At 48.5% G+C, this 17,500-nt stretch overlaps 1 protein-coding gene across 1 annotated transcript in view; it reads right to left on the reverse strand.

Moving 5' to 3' along the window:
- kidins220a (kinase D-interacting substrate 220a) overlaps positions 1–17,500 on the reverse strand; it is a 73,169-nt gene that overhangs the window by 16,913 nt on the left and 38,756 nt on the right. The gene's annotated exons all lie outside the window — the stretch shown is intronic.

Raw genomic sequence — 17,500 nt, forward strand, 5'->3', positions numbered from 1 at the left:
TATATCTCTCTCTCTCGGGGTCGGACGTGCAACCGCCCCCTCTCTCTCTCTCCCTCCCTCGCTTCTCTGGTATCATGAGAGGAGAGGAGAGGAGATAAGGAGATATGGTGAGGAGAGATATGTACGTAGAGTTTGTTATCTCGGCCCTGCAGCAGGCGGACACACACACGCACACGTGCGCGCACACACACGCACGCACGCACACACACACACACACACACACACACACACACACACACACACACACACACACTGCAGCAGGCGGGGAGAGGAAACCTGAGGAGATGACAATCACGTTCGTTTAGCGAGCTTCAAACGGAAGCTTCTGGTCCGCTGCTGTTAGCCACGGTAGACTCTGTGCAAACAGAGACATTCTGATTCCATCCCAGCTCGCAAACGACACCATATCGATGTTACATCCACGACATATACTGACGAGGGTGAACAGCTCCCTTGTGTACTGGGTTTTTTATACAAACACTAGAGAAAACACAAGTTTTTCGGCTCCTCCACCACGTAAAAAATGGCCGAAATGATCGAACCCAAGTGAGTAGACAACCCGTTCTGAGTGAGAAGAATCTCTGTATGGCTACGGCTAAAGCCAATGGGCCTATCTACATTTACATTAACTTTTTTGGCATTTAGCAGACGCCTTATTCCAAAGCGACTTAGAATCGATACATTTGACTAAGCAAGTGAATCATCGATTCACCAGTCGTAGCAGGAAGAGTAATCTAGCTCAGGCCAGAGGCCGTTGGCTGTCGTCCCGATGGAAAGGTCTCACACAGACAAGCCTAGTCCTGGACTCAATCCAGGGTTCCCACACCTTCAGAAACATCAAATTCAAGCACCTTTCAAGGACTTTCAAGAGTCAATTCCCTCAAATTCAAGAACCCAACACGGCATAGTTTGAGACAGATCTAGATGAGAATTTATATAATAGGAACTATCCGCTCACAAAAAACTATTAAAAAGAGAGGCTTGAATGTGTGAACACTATATGGTCTCTTGCCTTCTTTACCACAGCACAGCAAAACAATATATTGTGAAATATGTGTAAAGTTAAGCAAATACAGTGACTTATTTACTAGTTGACGAGCTAAGTGAAACATTTTTACATGTCTATTTTACATGTCTATTTTCAAAAACTTTTAAGACCCAATGTACAATCTTTTCAGTCGAGGATCAGGCTTAAGCCTCATCTGTGAAACCAGCCCGATGTCTACTCAGTAAAACAAAAGCTGATTGTTTATAGATCATTTCTGGTGTTAGATGATTGTGGACGTCCAGTAACGTAGTATTGACAGGTAAATAAGGGTTAAAACACAACATTGTTGTTGTTGTTGTTGTTGACGCAGACGTTTGGTCAGAAACAGGACGGGAGGCGAAACCCGCTGTAGCGCCGGACAACGCTCGGCGGTAATCGAGTGATCTGTTTAACTCTCGTAATCACATACACCGTGTTCCAAATTATTATGCAAATTGCATTTAAGTGTCATAAACATTACATTTTTTGTTTTTCAATTAAACTCATGGATGGTATTGTGTCTCAGGGCTCTTTGGATCATTGAAATTAATCTCAGACACCTGTGATAATTAGTTTGCCAGTTGAGCCCAATCAAAGGAAAACTACTTAAGGAGGACGTTCCACATTATTAAGCAGGCCGCAGGTTTCAAGCAATATGGGAAAGAAAAAGGATCTCTCTGCTGCCGAAAAGTGTCAAATAGTGCAATACCTTGGACAAGGTATGAAAACATTAGATATTTCACGAAAACGTAAGCGTGATCATCGTACTGTGAAGAGATTTGTGGCTGAATCAGAGCCAAATCCAAATTCATCGGATTAGGAGAGCAGCCGCTAAAATGCCATTACAAAGCAGCAAACAGGTATTTGAAGCCGCTGGTGCCTCTGGAGTCCCGCGAACCTCAGGGTGTAGGATCATCCAGAGGTTTGCAGTTGTGCGTAAACCTACTATTTGGCCACCCCTAACCAAGCAGAAACCCCCCCACCCCCTCACAAGCAGAAATGGTTGCAGTGGGCTCAGAAATACATGAAGACTAATTTCCAAACAGTCTTGTTTACTGATGAGTGCCGTGCAACCCTGGATGGTCCAGATGGATGGAGTAGTGGATGGTTGGTGGATGGCTACCATGTCCCAACAAGGCTGCGACGTCAGCAAGGAGGTGGCGGAGTCATGTTTTGGGCCGGAATCATGGGGGGAGAGCTGGTAGGCCCTTTTAAGGTCCCTGAAGGTGTGAAAATTACCTCGGAAAAGTATGTAGAGTTTCTGACTGTCCACTGTCTTCCGTGGTACAAAAAGAAGAACCGTGCCTTCCGTAGCAAAATCATCTTCATGCATGACAATGCACCATCTCATGCTGCAAAGAATACCTCTGTGTCATTGGCTGCTATAGGCATAAAAGGAGAGAAACTCATGGTGTGGCCCCCATCTTCCCCTGACCTCAACCCTATTGAGAACCTTTGGAGCATCCTCAAGCAAAATATCTATGAGGCAGGTCACATCAAAACAGCAGCTCTGGGAGGCTATTCTGACATCCTGCAAAGAAATGCAAGCAGAAACTGTCCAAAAACTCACAAGTTCAATGGATGCAAGAATTGTGAAGGTGATATCAAAGAAGGGGTCCTATGTTAACATGTAACTTGGCCTGTTAAGATGTTTTTGTTTGAAATAGCTTTTGATTTCAGTAAATATGACCTCCTAATGACCTCCTAACCCTAAATTCATCAAATTACCATTTTTAGTTCTTTACAACCTATAAAATGTTTTGAAACTCTAACTAATAATTTAGAACAGTGCATTTTGAGTTTATTTTTTAAATACTGTTATCATTGGGAGGTTTGTTCAATAAAATTTGGTAAACGGTTGATGACTTGAAAATTATACTGATTGTCATTTGCATCGACTATTTAGGAAAATCTGGGCAAAATATAATTTGCATAATAATTTGGAACGCGGTGTAATTCAGACATGAAAATATGGAACGCAGGGAGATTTATGTGGCTGGCGGTTCCTGGACCTTGTGGGCGTGTGAGTGTGTGAGTGTGTGCGTGTGTGTCCGTATCAGGGGCCGTTTATCATCAGCGTGGGTGTCCTTATCAGATGGATGACGACATCCCTCCAGAATTCGGGCATTTTTTCCTTCAAGGTTTTTTTTTCCTCTCTGTCTCCCCCCATCATCTTTCTCTCTCTTGTCTCTCTCTCCATCTCGCTGTCTCGGGCTCTCCCTTTCATCTCTCACTCTCTCTCTTTCTTCTCTCTCCATCTTGCTATCTGTCCCTCTCTCTCTCTCTCTCTCTTCCTCTTTATTTCCATCTCTACCCTCTCTCTCTCTCTCTCTCTCTCTCATGCTCATCTCTCCTTCTCTCAACTTCCTCTATTTTTTCCATCTCTCCCCTCTCTTGCTCTCTCACTCTCCCATTCTCTCCTCCCTGCTCCCTCTCACTCCCTCCCTTTCTGGCAGGGTGGTGTGGGATAGCAGGCTCCAGCAGACAGACAGGGTATTTCCCTTCTCCTGATCCGTTTTAGGGGGAAACAGAGGCTTGTCTCTCTGCTGGCTGATTAGCTTCCCACGCTAGCCGTTAGCGAACCCATGGGTGAATTAGCCCTCTCAGCAGCAGCAGTAGCGCCAGCGCTAATGCTAGCTAGCCCAGCAGGGGTGAGCTCACCGCCTGGCCCACTGCCCTAATCCGATTTCGGCTGGCCAAATTTGACCAATTTACCAGGAGAAATCTTGTCACAATGAAGCTCAGATAGCCTAATGCACAGCTGAGGTAGATTTGCTGGGTAAACAGACTAGGGTCAGGACCTCAGAGGGGACATCGAACACACACACACACAAATACACACAAATACACACACACACACATACACACATACACACATACACACACACACACACACACACACGCACACACACAGTAATACAATCAGTGTACACAGGCACAGATCCACTCGCTGACACCACAAGCGCTATTCAATCAAGCTTGTTATCCGAATGTCATGGACAAATAGAAAAAAAAATAAAACAACATTTTCCCCTCAGACAAACAGCTCCGCCACGTTTTCTGTGTGAGTTCGTGCCGTCCGAGACTCAGGTGGAGGGATACACAGTAGGGGTGTGTGTTCGACGGCCCTTCTGGTGGAGGGATACACAGTAGGAGTGTGTTTGACAGCCCTTCTGGTGGAGTGATACATACGGTAGTGGTGTGTGATTGAACTTCAGAGCAGGCGTGGGCTCCTCAATGTTTCCCATGGTGGTACGTGTGTGTGTGTGTGTGTGTTGACACAGAGCTTGTGTCTGGTGTGAGTCAGGCTCAGGAGGCAAGCAGCCGGTGGTGAGGAGGACAGGAGAGGAGAGGAGGAGAGGAGGAGAGGAGGAGAACAGCTGTGCTCCTGTGGACAATGGCCCTCACTGTCCCTCCATCATCCTTGTAGTGCAGGGTCACCACAGGGCTACAGGGCAGGGTAGGAGTCAGGTGACCCCTCCTCACATGAGGGCTATTAGCTGTCTGTCGGTCTGTCTGTCTCTTTGTCTCTTTGCCTGTCTGTCTGCCTGCCTGTCTGTCTGTCTGCCTGCCTGCCTGCCTGCCTGCCTGCCTGCCTGTCTGTCTGCCTGCCTGTCTGCCTCTCTGCCTGTCTGCCTCTCTGCATGTCTGTCTCTCTGTCTATCTATCTATCTGCCGTCCTATCTGCTGCCTGCCTGTCTGTCTGTCTGTCTGTCTCCCTGCTTGCCTGTCTGAAAGGGATGCTGTGTGGGGATCAGGGGGGAGGTGGGGACCCAGGGGGGAGAGGGGAGCCAGGGGGGGTGGACCCGGGGGGGCCGGGGACATACCAGGGGGGGCCCTGACTGACCGGGGGGGTGTTGGTTGGGGATGTTCATCCAGGGGACAGGGAGGGGGGGGGGCAGGGCCTGACACTCCGACACACAGCACCACACTGTCCATCCAACAGCCCCGCTGGGCAGCCCAAACACCTGGCCGTGGAGAGGGGGGGGGGGAGGGGAGGGGAGGGGGGTTTCCACAGAGATGAAGGGCTGTGAGGGAATGTTCAGTTTGATTCCATTTCCCACGCGCTGCGTTAACCCCCGGCCGCCTGACAGAGGAGCGCTGTTCCGCCTCTCCAGCTGGGAGCCGTGTTGTTTATTTGTGAGCGTGCAGACGCAGACTGACAGGAGCCAGTGACACACACACACACACACACACACACACAAACACACACACACACACACACACACACGTAGACACAGACACACACAAACACACACACACACGTACACACACACACACACGTACACACACACGACAGACTGAAAGAGTCAGTCACACTCACACGTAAACACATAGATAGTACACAAAGCCACACATACACACACATGTACATATAGTACACAGTGATATACACACACACACACACACACACAGTGTCAGTCGCATGCACATGCAAACACATAGATAGTACACAGTCACATATAGTGACACACACGCACATATAGTCCACAGTGACACACACACACATACTTGCAGAAACACACATTACACACACTCACACACTCTCACACACACACACACACACACACACACACACACACTCACACACTCACACACTCACACACACACTCGTCACAGAGGGGACTTCCTCTGTCTATACAAAGCACACACACACTGCAGCGTTGACTTCCTGGCTTCCAGTAATAAGTGATGCTGTGATGCTTTTCATGATATGAGAACATCTCTGAGTCTGACCACCGCTCAGCGGGCTCCCTCGCCACGGCAACAGACACAACGCCAGGAAACCAACAGCCAACAAATCTAAATCATCTGTTCGCTAGCAGGCCCTGGGAAGTCATAGATTACGAAAGAAGGAAGATTTATCGAATCAACAAATATGATTCAACTGAGGATTGCCTTACACGATAAGCGCAACGGATTTCAGGATCTAAGGATCTGAGGATCTCCGCTCCGCTGTACGCAACAGAAGTTCTACTGCTAGGCCCGAGGGGCTGACAGGACCGAGGCCGAGCTCAGGGCTCAGACGGGTCTTTCTGCTGACTCTGGCCCGCGGGCCGCTGAGCAAACACAGAAGCTGCTGCACCAGAACCTTCCAAAGACAGCCTGCTGTTCCAGAACCTTCCAAAGACAGCCAGCTGTTCCAGAACCTTCCAAAGACAGAACCTGTAACTCTAGAACCTTCTAAAGACAGAACCTGTAACTCCACAACCTTCTAAAGACAGAACTAGGGATGTCCCGATCCCATTTTTTGGGCCTCAGGTATCTGCGATACCGATACCGATCCGATATTTGTATTTATTGTTTTACTCCTGAATAATAACAAATACTTCCCCAGTATAGTCCACAACAACAGTTGGCTATTAAAGACTGCCAGCCTTTATTCAAGCAACAAAAACAGTACTCTGCAGTACTCAGTGACCAACTGGTTTACAGTTAAAACAATTTAAACAGCAGCATTCAGCATTGTAGAAAAAATAGAGTTACTGTCTGATTTCTAGTTTTAGTGCCTTCAGGTATTTATTCTATTTATCTTCTCTTACAAATGGCAAATCAATTATAGGACCCTTTTTAAAAGTGTAGCCTAGAGACGCCCGCTGGTGAGACCAGAAACCAGTCGCAGAATCGAAGGGGTGTCAACAATATCTGGTTTTAGTTTTTTTTCATAACAGGCAACTTGAAGTTTTAAAGTACCGAGTCGATATAATAAAAAACTGTTTAACGATCACTAAATACTTATAATCTGTGGATTGGATTAACTGTTCTCGTTTGCTGCAGGCTACCGGTAAGTGATAATGACTTGTAAACATACCTTCGTTTTAGGACGTGTTCAAAAGCAAGGACTGTGTGTTCATCTAATTATGTGTAGTTATGTGTTTTTAGCATGTCTATGTTCTCTCAGCATGCTGTGATGATATAAAAACGCAGTTAGACGTTCCTAGCGATGTACCACTGTTAGCCGCTAGCTGTTAGCAGCGTTTGTTGTTGTTATTTGATCAGTCACTTTTCTCCTGTCGCATTGCCATTCGGTGCACCAACATTCAAATACTCGTGTCGTCTTTAATTTTTTCGATTTCAATGTATGACGCGTAATTTGAAAGCTTACCATCTGTAGTTTCATGTAAATAACCGAAAAAGTACTTAAGCAAATGGTTTATGATTTCACCAGCTGGCATCATGACATTGTCAGACTCATTACACACAGGTAGCTACTAGCCAACTCTCATGCTCGTGACCACTGACTACTACTGTTGTCATCACGTGAGTGACACGCCAGATCGGGCACGCAGATCGCAGCCTATTTTGTTTTCTGGTGCGATCTGCGATCCAGCATTCAGGACCAATATCGCAGCGATATGCGATATCAATATCGGATCGGGACATCCCTAGACAGAACCTGTAACTCCACAACCTTCTAAAGACAGAACCTGTAACTCCACAACCTTCCGAAGACAGAACCTGTAACTCCACAACCTTCCAAAGACAGAACCTGTAACTCCGCAACCTTCCAAAGACAGAACCTGTAACTCCGCAACCTTCCAAAGACAGAACCTGTAACTCCACAACCTTCCAAAGACAGAACCTGTAACTCCGCAACCTTCCAAAGACAGAACCTGTAACTCCACAACCTTCTAAACTCCACAACCTTCCAAAGACAGAACCTGTAACTCCACAACCTTCTAAACTCCAAAACCTTCTTAAGACAGAACCAGTAACTCCACAACCTTCTAAAGACAGAACCATGACAGAACCATGCTGGACCAGAGCCTTCCAAAGACAACAGAGGGGTGTAGGATGGGATGGGGGACCAAGCAGTGCCATCCATCATCATAATCATCATCAACTACATGGCACAGAGACTCCATTCCTTTCATTCACACCCCGTCCGGCACACCCTGTCTACACAAACACACACACACACACACACACACACACACACACACACACACACAGACCCAGACACCCCGGCCCGGTCCACTCTGTCTGCTGGCACGCTGCTGGCCAGCCTCAGCCCAGGGAACATCGGAGTCTTCCAGACATATTCAACCAGGGGCATTTCAGTTAAAAACTTTTATTTTTCTTTATCATCCGTCATTCCGCCCTCCATTCCATCCCAAAATATCATTTCTTTGACCGGGCGCAGCAGCCTCATTAGGTATTAGAACAGAACGCCTCTATTTACACCCTGGAACGGATCCACGATGATACATTCTGTGTCAAAAGCGGGGATCTTTTCCAGGAAGCACAACTGAAAATTAAAAAATAATATTATTAAAAATAATAATAATAATTCTTCCTTCTTCCAGCATTGTAACTGCCAATAGCCCCTGGTTATCCAAGTCTCTTTGGATAAAGGCGTCTGCGAAAACCCCAGAAATGTAAAAATGTAAAAATATAAAACCCTTCTGGAGTAAGAAATTGCCCGTTTAAACACTGGCCCTTGTTGAGACAAACCCAGGTCTGAAGGCCCATACAGAACCTAGGTTCCTAGGGCCCGTACAGAACCCAGGTCTGAGGGCCCGTACAGAACCCAGGTCTGAGGGCCCATACAGAACCCAGGTCTGAGGGCCCATACAGAACCCAGGTCTGAGGGCCCATACAGAACCCAGGTCTGAGGGCCCATACAGAACCCAGGTCTGAGGGCCCATACAGAACCCAGGTCTGAGGGCCCATACAGAACCCAGGTTTGAGGGCCCGTACAGAACCCAGGTCCACGGGAGCAGAACCGGCGCCGGGCTTGACCAGCGGGGCCGCGGGCCAGAGTGGTGTTAGAGCACAAAGAGTCCATTTAAATGACAACAGCACTTGCCAGCGGGACTTAACCACTTCACATGACAGCTTCTCACAGTCAACGGGGGGAAGAGTGGTCGGCCTTCACATCAAACAACTGACACTAATTGCTTTCGACACAACCAGCCTCCTTGTTGAGAGAGAGGAGGAGGAGGTGGGGGGGGGGGGGGGGGGGGGGGTGGAGAGAGGGAGAGAGAGAGACAGAGAGAGAGAGAGAGAGAGAGACAGGGAGGGAACGAGAGAGACAGGGAGGGTGGGGGGGAGTGAGAGACAGAGAGGGAGGGAGGGAGGGAGAGAGAGACAGAGAGGGAGGGAGGGAGAGAGAGAGACAGAAAGAGGGGAGATGGTATTCTGATAAGGCTGGAGTGCCTCCTCTTCTCTCTCTCTCTGTATCGGAGGTTCTCTCTTCCTCTCCTCCTCTCTCTCAAATGAACAAAGCTGTTCTTATCAGGCATCTTTCGTCTCCCCTGACGACATGGGAGGGAGAGATAATCACTCTGGCCAGCTCGGATGCAATCGACATTTTCTTTTCTTTTTTTTTTAAAGTCTGAAGAGAGAGAGAAATAAAGCATGTCAAGAATCCTGCAGCGGTTCCACACAATGGAGCCATTGATAGGGTCTGCAGCCACACAGACAGGTCTCCACTACAGGCTCCTCTATAGGCTCTGTGGTGCAGCTCCACAGACAGGCTCTTCTATAGGCTCTGTGGAGCAGTTCCACTGACAGGCTCCTCTATAGGCTCTGTGGTGCAGCTCCACTACAGGCTCCTCTATAGGCTCTGTGGTGCAGCTCCACAGACAGGCTCCTCTATAGGCTCTGTGGTGCAGCTCCACAGACAGGCTCCTCTATAGGCTCTGTGGTGCAGCTCCACAGACAGGCTCCTCTATAGGCTCTGTGGTGCAGCTCCACAGAAAGGCTCCTCTATAGGCTCTGTGGTGCAGCTCCACAGACAGGCTCTTCTATAGGCTCTGTGGTGCAGCTCCACAGACAGGCTCTTCTATAGGCTCTGTGGAGCAGCTCCACTGACAGGCTCCTCTATGGGCTCTGTGGTGCAGCTCCACAGACAGGTACCTCTTTAGGCTATAGGCTCCATGCTGCAGAGTTAGCCTAGCGTTGGCATGAGCCTAGCAGAGTTAGCCTAGGGCTGGGAGGCAGAGTCAGCCTAGCGCTGGGGAGGTTTCTATCCTCATGCTAATGGGTCCCAATGCCGCCTGCGCTAGCCTTTCTTCTCCTCCGACACTCCCACACACTGCAGCTGACGGGAAAGAGAAGAATTGTCCCTCTATTTCTTCTCTCTCTCTCTCTCTCTCTTTGTCTCCCTCCCCCTCTCCCTCCCTCCCTCCCTCCCTCCCCCCCGACATGCCCTGAATGTGCCACTTGACTTTGCTTACAGCCACCATCTGTGGGCGGACGGACGGACGGACGCATGGAAGCGTGGCGCCACACAAAGAGGCTGTGGAGAACATCTCCATAAAGGGCCCGCCGAAGACAAGGAGAGAGAAGAGAGAGAAGGAGAGAGAAGGAGAGAGAAGGAGAGAGAAGAGAGAAGAGAGAGGAGAGAGAGAAGGAGAGAGAAGAGAGAGAAGGAGAGAGAAGAGAGAGGAGAGAGAAGAGAGAGAAGGAGAGAGAAGAGAGAGGAAAGAGAGGAGAGAAGAGAGAGAAGGAGAGAGAAGGAGAGAGAAGAGAGAGAAGGAGAGAGAGGAGAGAGAGAAGGAGAGAGAAGAGAGAGGAGAGAGAAGGAGAGAGAGAAGGAGAGAGAAGAGAGAGGAGAGAGAAGGAGAGAGAAGGAGAGAGAAGGAGAGAGAAGGAGAGAGAAGAGAGAGAAGAGAGAAAGAGAGAAAAAGAGAGGAGAGAGAAGGAGAGAAAAAGAGAGAAGAGAGAGAAGGAGAGAGGAGGAGAGAAGTGACATGCCAACACATTTGTTTTCTGAGGGTCATGAAGAGAAGCAGTGTTTCCCTGTGAATACAACAACACAACACTGACCAAGAGGCCGGCTGGCACCACCACCAGCCTAGGGATGAAGCCCTCTGATGGAGGGATGGAGGGGTGGAGCCCTCCTCTGATGGAGGGGTGGAGGGATGGAGCCCTCCTCTGATGGAGAGATGGAGTCGGGAGGGTGGGAGGAGGGCGGGAGGACAGTGGGCATCCAGCAGACGGTGGTGAACCCTGGGGAGAGGCTAAGTGGGATCTTTGGAACGACCCTTCCCATAACCCTAACCATAACTCTGCCTTTAAACATAACCCTTCCCATAACCCTAACCATAACTCTGACCTTAAACATAACCCTAACCATAACCACAACCACAACCTGAACCATAACCCTTACCATAACCACAACCTTTCCCTAACTCAAACTTGAACTCTTATGATAACTCGAATCTAACCATAACTCTTACCATAACCACACACCCAACCCTAAACCCTAACCAAAACCCTCCCCTAACCCAAACATCAGCTCTTACAATCACACAAACCTAACTGCAGCCCCCTTATCTTAACCTCAGTGTGGATGACATCACATTCGGACCGGCGCATGGACTCAACGGTGACCCCCAGAGAGGGGGTCTCCCCGACCCGGACCGCCACTAGGGAGCGGGAAGAGGAGGAGGAGGAGGAGGAGGTTGTTGTTGCAAGGGAGAGAGAGAGAGAGAGAGAGAGAGAGAGGGAAGAGAGAGAGAGAGAGAGAGAGAGAGAGAGAGAGGGAGAGAGAGAGAGAGAGAGAGGGAGGGGAGAGAGAGAGAGAGAGAGAGAGAGAGAGAGAGAGGGAGAGAGAGAGAGAGAGGAGCTGCCAAGCTCTGTAAACCCCAGAGGAAGGCAGCCCGGCCAAACATGTTTTCACTTTAGACGACGCCATGTTTCCTCGTACCACTTAAACCCTCTTCGTCGGGTCGTTTCCACAAGCGAATGCTTCGAGTTATGTTCTGAACGCTTCGCTTTCTCTCTCTTACCCCCCCCCCGCCCCACCCCATCTTCCCTCTCCTCTGCCCTGTGCCAACCGACATTAAAAAGTGACTTTTCTCTGCGTTTTCAAACATCCGCGGCAGAGTTTAAGTCTGTAATTGGCGTCCTGATGTACTGAGCTGGACCTTTGCATCTAGAACGGACCGCAGAGAAACGCTGGCTAATCGGAAACATACCGTGATGATAAAAAAAAAGAAAAGAAAACAGCAGCCTGAGAATGGCCCCTCTCTGAAAAGACGGGGTTTGGGACTCCAACAATTTCTCCGAAATGATTAAACTCATCTGTACACAAACCCACTCCCGTTCCAGACCCCAAAAACCTTAACTGAACTCTTCATTCAAATTCTTCACCAAAAAAAAAAAAACATAAGAAAAAAAGAAATATACAGGATATTAGAAAATCTAGTTTCAAGTTTAATGATTTATGTGAAATTAAATGAAATGTTTTGAACTGAGTCCACAGCAGAGTGTGGCGGAGGGGGTAACATGATGACATCAGCTTTTCTGACATCAACAAAGCAGAGCAGAGATGTTTGATACATGTCATGGCCGACATACAGGCAGGCAGGCAGACAGACAGACAGGCAGACAGACAGACAGGCAGAACATCTGGACCGGACCCATATCCTAAACCACGGGCCAAGCACAAGGGATTCATCTGATCCTTTCAGGTAAATAACAGAGACAGACAGAGAGAGAGAGGGAGGGAGGGAGAGGGAGAGAGAGAGGGAGGGAGAGAGAGACACACACAGAAAGAGAGACACAGAGAGAGGGAGGGAGAGAGAGAGAGGGAGGGAGAGAGAAACACACAGAGAGGGAGGGAGAGAGAGAGAGAAACAGAGAGAGAGACAGAGAGAGAAACAGAGAGACAGAGACAGAGAGAGAGACACAGAGAGAGAGAGAAACATAGAGAGAGAGAGAAACAGAGAGAAAGAGACAGAGAGAGAGCGAAAGACAGACAGACAGAGACAGCGAGAGAGACAAAGAGAGACAGAGACAGACATAGAGAGAGAGAGTCGAGTTGGAAAAAGGGAGAGAGAGAGAGAGAGAGAGAGTGTGTTTTGTACGCTTTGGCAAAACAACATGAATGTCATGCCAATAAAACAACTTTGAATTAGAATTTCGAGACAGCGAGTGAGAGAGAAACGGAGAGACGAAGAGAGAGAGAGAGAGATGGGTCTATTTGGAGAGCGTCGCTGATTCATCCATCGTCTGTCTTCCACTCTGCTTCCTGTCTGCAGAGCAGCGGGCGGTGAGGCTCTGACACAACACTAACCATACCTAGACTGACTCACTAACCATACCTAGACTGACTCACTAACCATACCTAGACTGACTCACTAACCCTACCTAGACTGACTCACTAACCCTACCTAGACTGACTCACTAACCATACCTAGACTGACTCACTAACCAAACTTCTTTAGAGAGAGAGAGAGAGACAGAGAGAGACAGAGAGAGGGATAGAGAGAGAGAGACAGAGAGAAGGATAGAGAGAGAGAGAAAGAGAGAGAGAGAGAGACAGGAAGTGAAAGAACACCCTCGCCTTCTGTCCTGTGGAAGGGTTTCCCTGAGACGAGAAGCTCTCCGCTCTCCGCTTGACATTTTCACGTGAACCCCTTTTCCTCTTCACACCCCTTCCTTATCTCTCCATCCTCTCCTCCTCCTCGGCAGGCCTGACCTCTGTTGGCCCCCACTGTGTGCCACAGTCACCAGGGGGGGGGGGGGCCAGGGCCTGGTGACAGCCAGGGTGAGTAGCCTCGCTGGCCAATCAAAGACTACCTCCACCTCCTGGCTGCTATTAATAACCCCCCACCACCTTCTCCACAAAGGAGGGAGAGAAGGAGGGAGAGAAGGGGAGGGAGGGAGAGGAGGGTGATACGCCCAGAGGCACGTCCACAGAGAGGGAGGCAGACGGCAGCATGGAAATGCCCTCTCGCACACACACACACACTCACACTCACACATAGACACACACACACACACTCACACTCACACTCACAGACACACAGACACACACACACACACACACACACACACACACACACACACACACACACTCACACTCACACTCACACAGACACACACACACACACACACACACACACACACACACACACACACACACACACACACACACACACACACACACTACCAGACAGAGAGCACAAAGCACAAGGTGAAAGCATGCTGTGAAGTCACAGGTAAAGTTCAACCTCACACACTCTCCCTGCTTCCCTATCTGCGCAGGGACATCTCTCTCTCTCTCCTCCCCCTCCCTCTCTGTCCTCCCCACCCCCCCCCCTCTCTCTCCCTCTTTCTCTCTCTCCTCCTTTCATACATCACACTAACATGAGCTGGATAACATCACATCACAGGGGACGTCATCCAGAGCGTTCATTTGGAATGTCTGGATCTGAACCACTAAAGCAAATAGAAGCAAAGCCAGAGGGTAAAAGGTACTATATTATTATTATTATTATTATTATTATTATTATTATTATTATTATTATTATTATTATTATATTCCAGTCTCCAGAGCTCTGAAGGGCTCTTTTTTTGTTTAAACCTTTATTTAACCAGGTGACCTCATTATAAGGAATCTCTTTCCCAAGAGGGACCAGGCCAAGAGGGGCAGCACAAGGACACAGGCATACACTCAATACACAGATAATAAGATAAGATAAGATACGTAATACAAAATAACAAGAAATTAAAAGCAGGTTTGGGCGCCAGGCACCAGATACTGAATTAAAAGCAATGACAATTTCCAATACTTTCACCTTCTAAGACCTTTAAAATCATTATGAAAGCATCATAAATGATTAGTTCTTTTAATTTTTTAATACATTTTTTATTTTCTCTCTGTGAGAGTTCCTGCTCCGACACAAAGCCAGGCGTTCCTGACTCAGAGTCTAATCCTTCATCTGCAGCTTATGAACCAAAAGGCTGTAAGTGGATTTACTAACGAGGAATGTTACACTGCGTTCCCTTTTTCCATCATGTGGTCTTTGACCACCGAGATGGTGTACACGCACACACACACACGCACACGCAGCACACACACACACACACACACACACACACACACACACACACACACACACACACACCTCAAACAATACACACATACACACCTCAAACATTACGCACACACTACGCCTGAAACATTACACACACACACACGCCTCAAACAGTACACACACACACGCCTCAAACAGTACACACATACACACACACGCCTCAAACAGGACACACATACACACACACACACCTCAAACAGGACACACACACACACTCACATGCCATAGCTCTGTGGGAGCCTAGTGGAGCTAACTGCTGATTCATCCCGTCGTCACAACGACAGTCCAACACCTGAGGGACAGAGCTATGCAACGATTTTAACACGCACACACACACACACACACACACGCACGCACGCACGCACCTCAAACAATACACACATACACACCTCAAACATTACACACACACACGCCTGAAACATTACACACACACACGCCTCAAACAGTACACACACACACGGCTCAAACAGGACACACATACACACACACCTCAAACAGGACACACACACACACACATGCCGTAGCTCTGTGGAGCCTAGTGGAGCTAACTGCTGATTCATCCCGTCGTCACGACGACAGTCCAACACCTGAGGGACAGAGCTATGCAACTATTTTAACACACACACACACACACACACACACACACACACACACTCAGGGTCTGGTGCTCCTCTCAGCATCACATGTAACAGATGGCTGCTGCTGCTGGACCTGCCCAGGCTCCTCCCTCTGGACACACATGTCCATGTAAGAGCCAGGGGTGTGTGTCTGTGTGTGTGTGTGTGTGTGTGTGTGCCCTGCAGTCTGTGCGTGTGTGTGTGTGGTTTTGTGCATGCGTGTGTGTGCCCGCAAGCTTGTATGTGTGTGTGTGTATGTGTATGTGTGTGTGTGTGTGTGTGTGTGTGTGTGCGCATGTGCGCTAGTGTGCGCGTGGGTGTGCATGTGCGTAGGCAGCAGTAGAACAAGACCACCTGGACAGCCTCCCACCCCTCTCCTGAGGAGAAGAGGAGGGGAGAGGAGGAAGAGGAAGGGAGAAGTGTAGAGAGGAGGAGAGAAGAGGGGAGGGGAGAGGAGGGGAGGAAAGGAGAGGAGAGGAGAGGAGGGGAGGGGAGAGGAGAGGAGAGGACACACACCTGACACCTGTCACACAAACTGCAGACCAGACACACACACAATATAGACCAGACACACACACTATAGACCAGACACACACCTGTCACATCTAGGGACAGTCAAATCTATGTGCACATAGCATTGCTAGGCTATCCAAAAACTTCATATCAGTGTCTCCAAGCAGTCCTCTCTCTCTCTCTCTCTCTCTCTCTCTCTCTCTCTCTCTCTCTCTCTCTCTCTCTCTCTCTCTCTCTCTCGCTGTGGGACTCAATAAAGAGTTTCCTCTAGCTCCCAGATAGAGCGGCTCTGTTGGGAAATAAACATCTTTTCAGCAGCTTTCTAATTTCGAGGGCTTTAGGGCGTCTTGGCGAATAACGGAAGCCGCTATCGAATTACCCGTCGTCTACTCCTCTGAAGCCCCCGAAAACGCCTCCTAAAAAGGACCGAGTCCAGGGACAACAGCCCAGCTCGGAGGAGAGAAACCTCCAACTGACTGAAAAAGTGTCGTACGTGATGGAAATAAGCTAGAACAATGGCACAGGGGGGAAAGAAATAACCCACTAAAGACTTCATTCGAAGGGCAAACAAGTTCAGAAGTATTCAAGGAAAGAAAAAAGACTGTCCCTTTTGTGCCCAAGTATTTAGGAGCTTATTAGGGATTTTTACATAAAAGGAATCACCCACATGCGCTTTAGAAAAAGCGATTTCATCCCGAAAAGCATAATTGCGACCAAATTACAATAATTGTACCAATTAAAGTAATCCTGAATGAACAGTATGTCATCTTAATGTTTCAGTACTTGGGCGGGTGGGGGGGGGGGGGGGGGGGGGGGGGGGGGAGAGAAGAGTCTTTCTAATTAGCTCAAATTGCTTTGCCACGTATTCATTTTAAGTGCCATTAGTTAAAAGTTTCGGAGCGCTCTCTCACAGATCGGCTTCTAAAACCTCGATTCAGTCACGGCTGTGAGTAGCCAATTGTTCTCTGGATGAATGCAGGACTGGAGGATTGTGACAGTGGGGGGAGGGAGGGAGGGAGGGAGAGAGAGAGAGAGAGAGAGAGACAGAGACAGAGAGAGAGAGAGAAGCATATTGAGCTTGAGCTGACGAGCTCTATCGACTTAATCAAAGCCTGTAATCAAGTTCAGAAGTATATTCCAGGAAGGAAAAAAAATAAAAGCCTATGTTCCTTTTGTGGCCGAGTACAGAGGGTGATAAATTAAACTTGAACTGTGCTCAACATGCCTCCTCACCGCACAAGAAGAGTTTTGTAATGCCATCAACCCACACACTCTGTACACAGATTTGGATTGAATAGGGTGGTCTTGAGACAGAAGGAGCCAAAGAGAGAGAGAGATGATGGGGCGAGGCCAAGCTATATAAAGTAGTTGAGCAGAAGAAAGTATGTTGTGGTGGTTCTTCTTTTCTCCTCTCCTCTCCTCTCCTCTCCTCTTCTCTCCTCTCCTCTCCCTCTTCTCCTCTCCCCTCCCCTCCTCTCCTCTCCTCTCTTCTCCTCTCCCCTCTTCTC

This window comes from Nansenia antarctica, assembly GCF_963989245.1.
Source record: "Nansenia antarctica genome assembly, chromosome: 1".
Taxonomy (NCBI): domain Eukaryota; kingdom Metazoa; phylum Chordata; class Actinopteri; order Argentiniformes; family Microstomatidae; genus Nansenia; species Nansenia antarctica.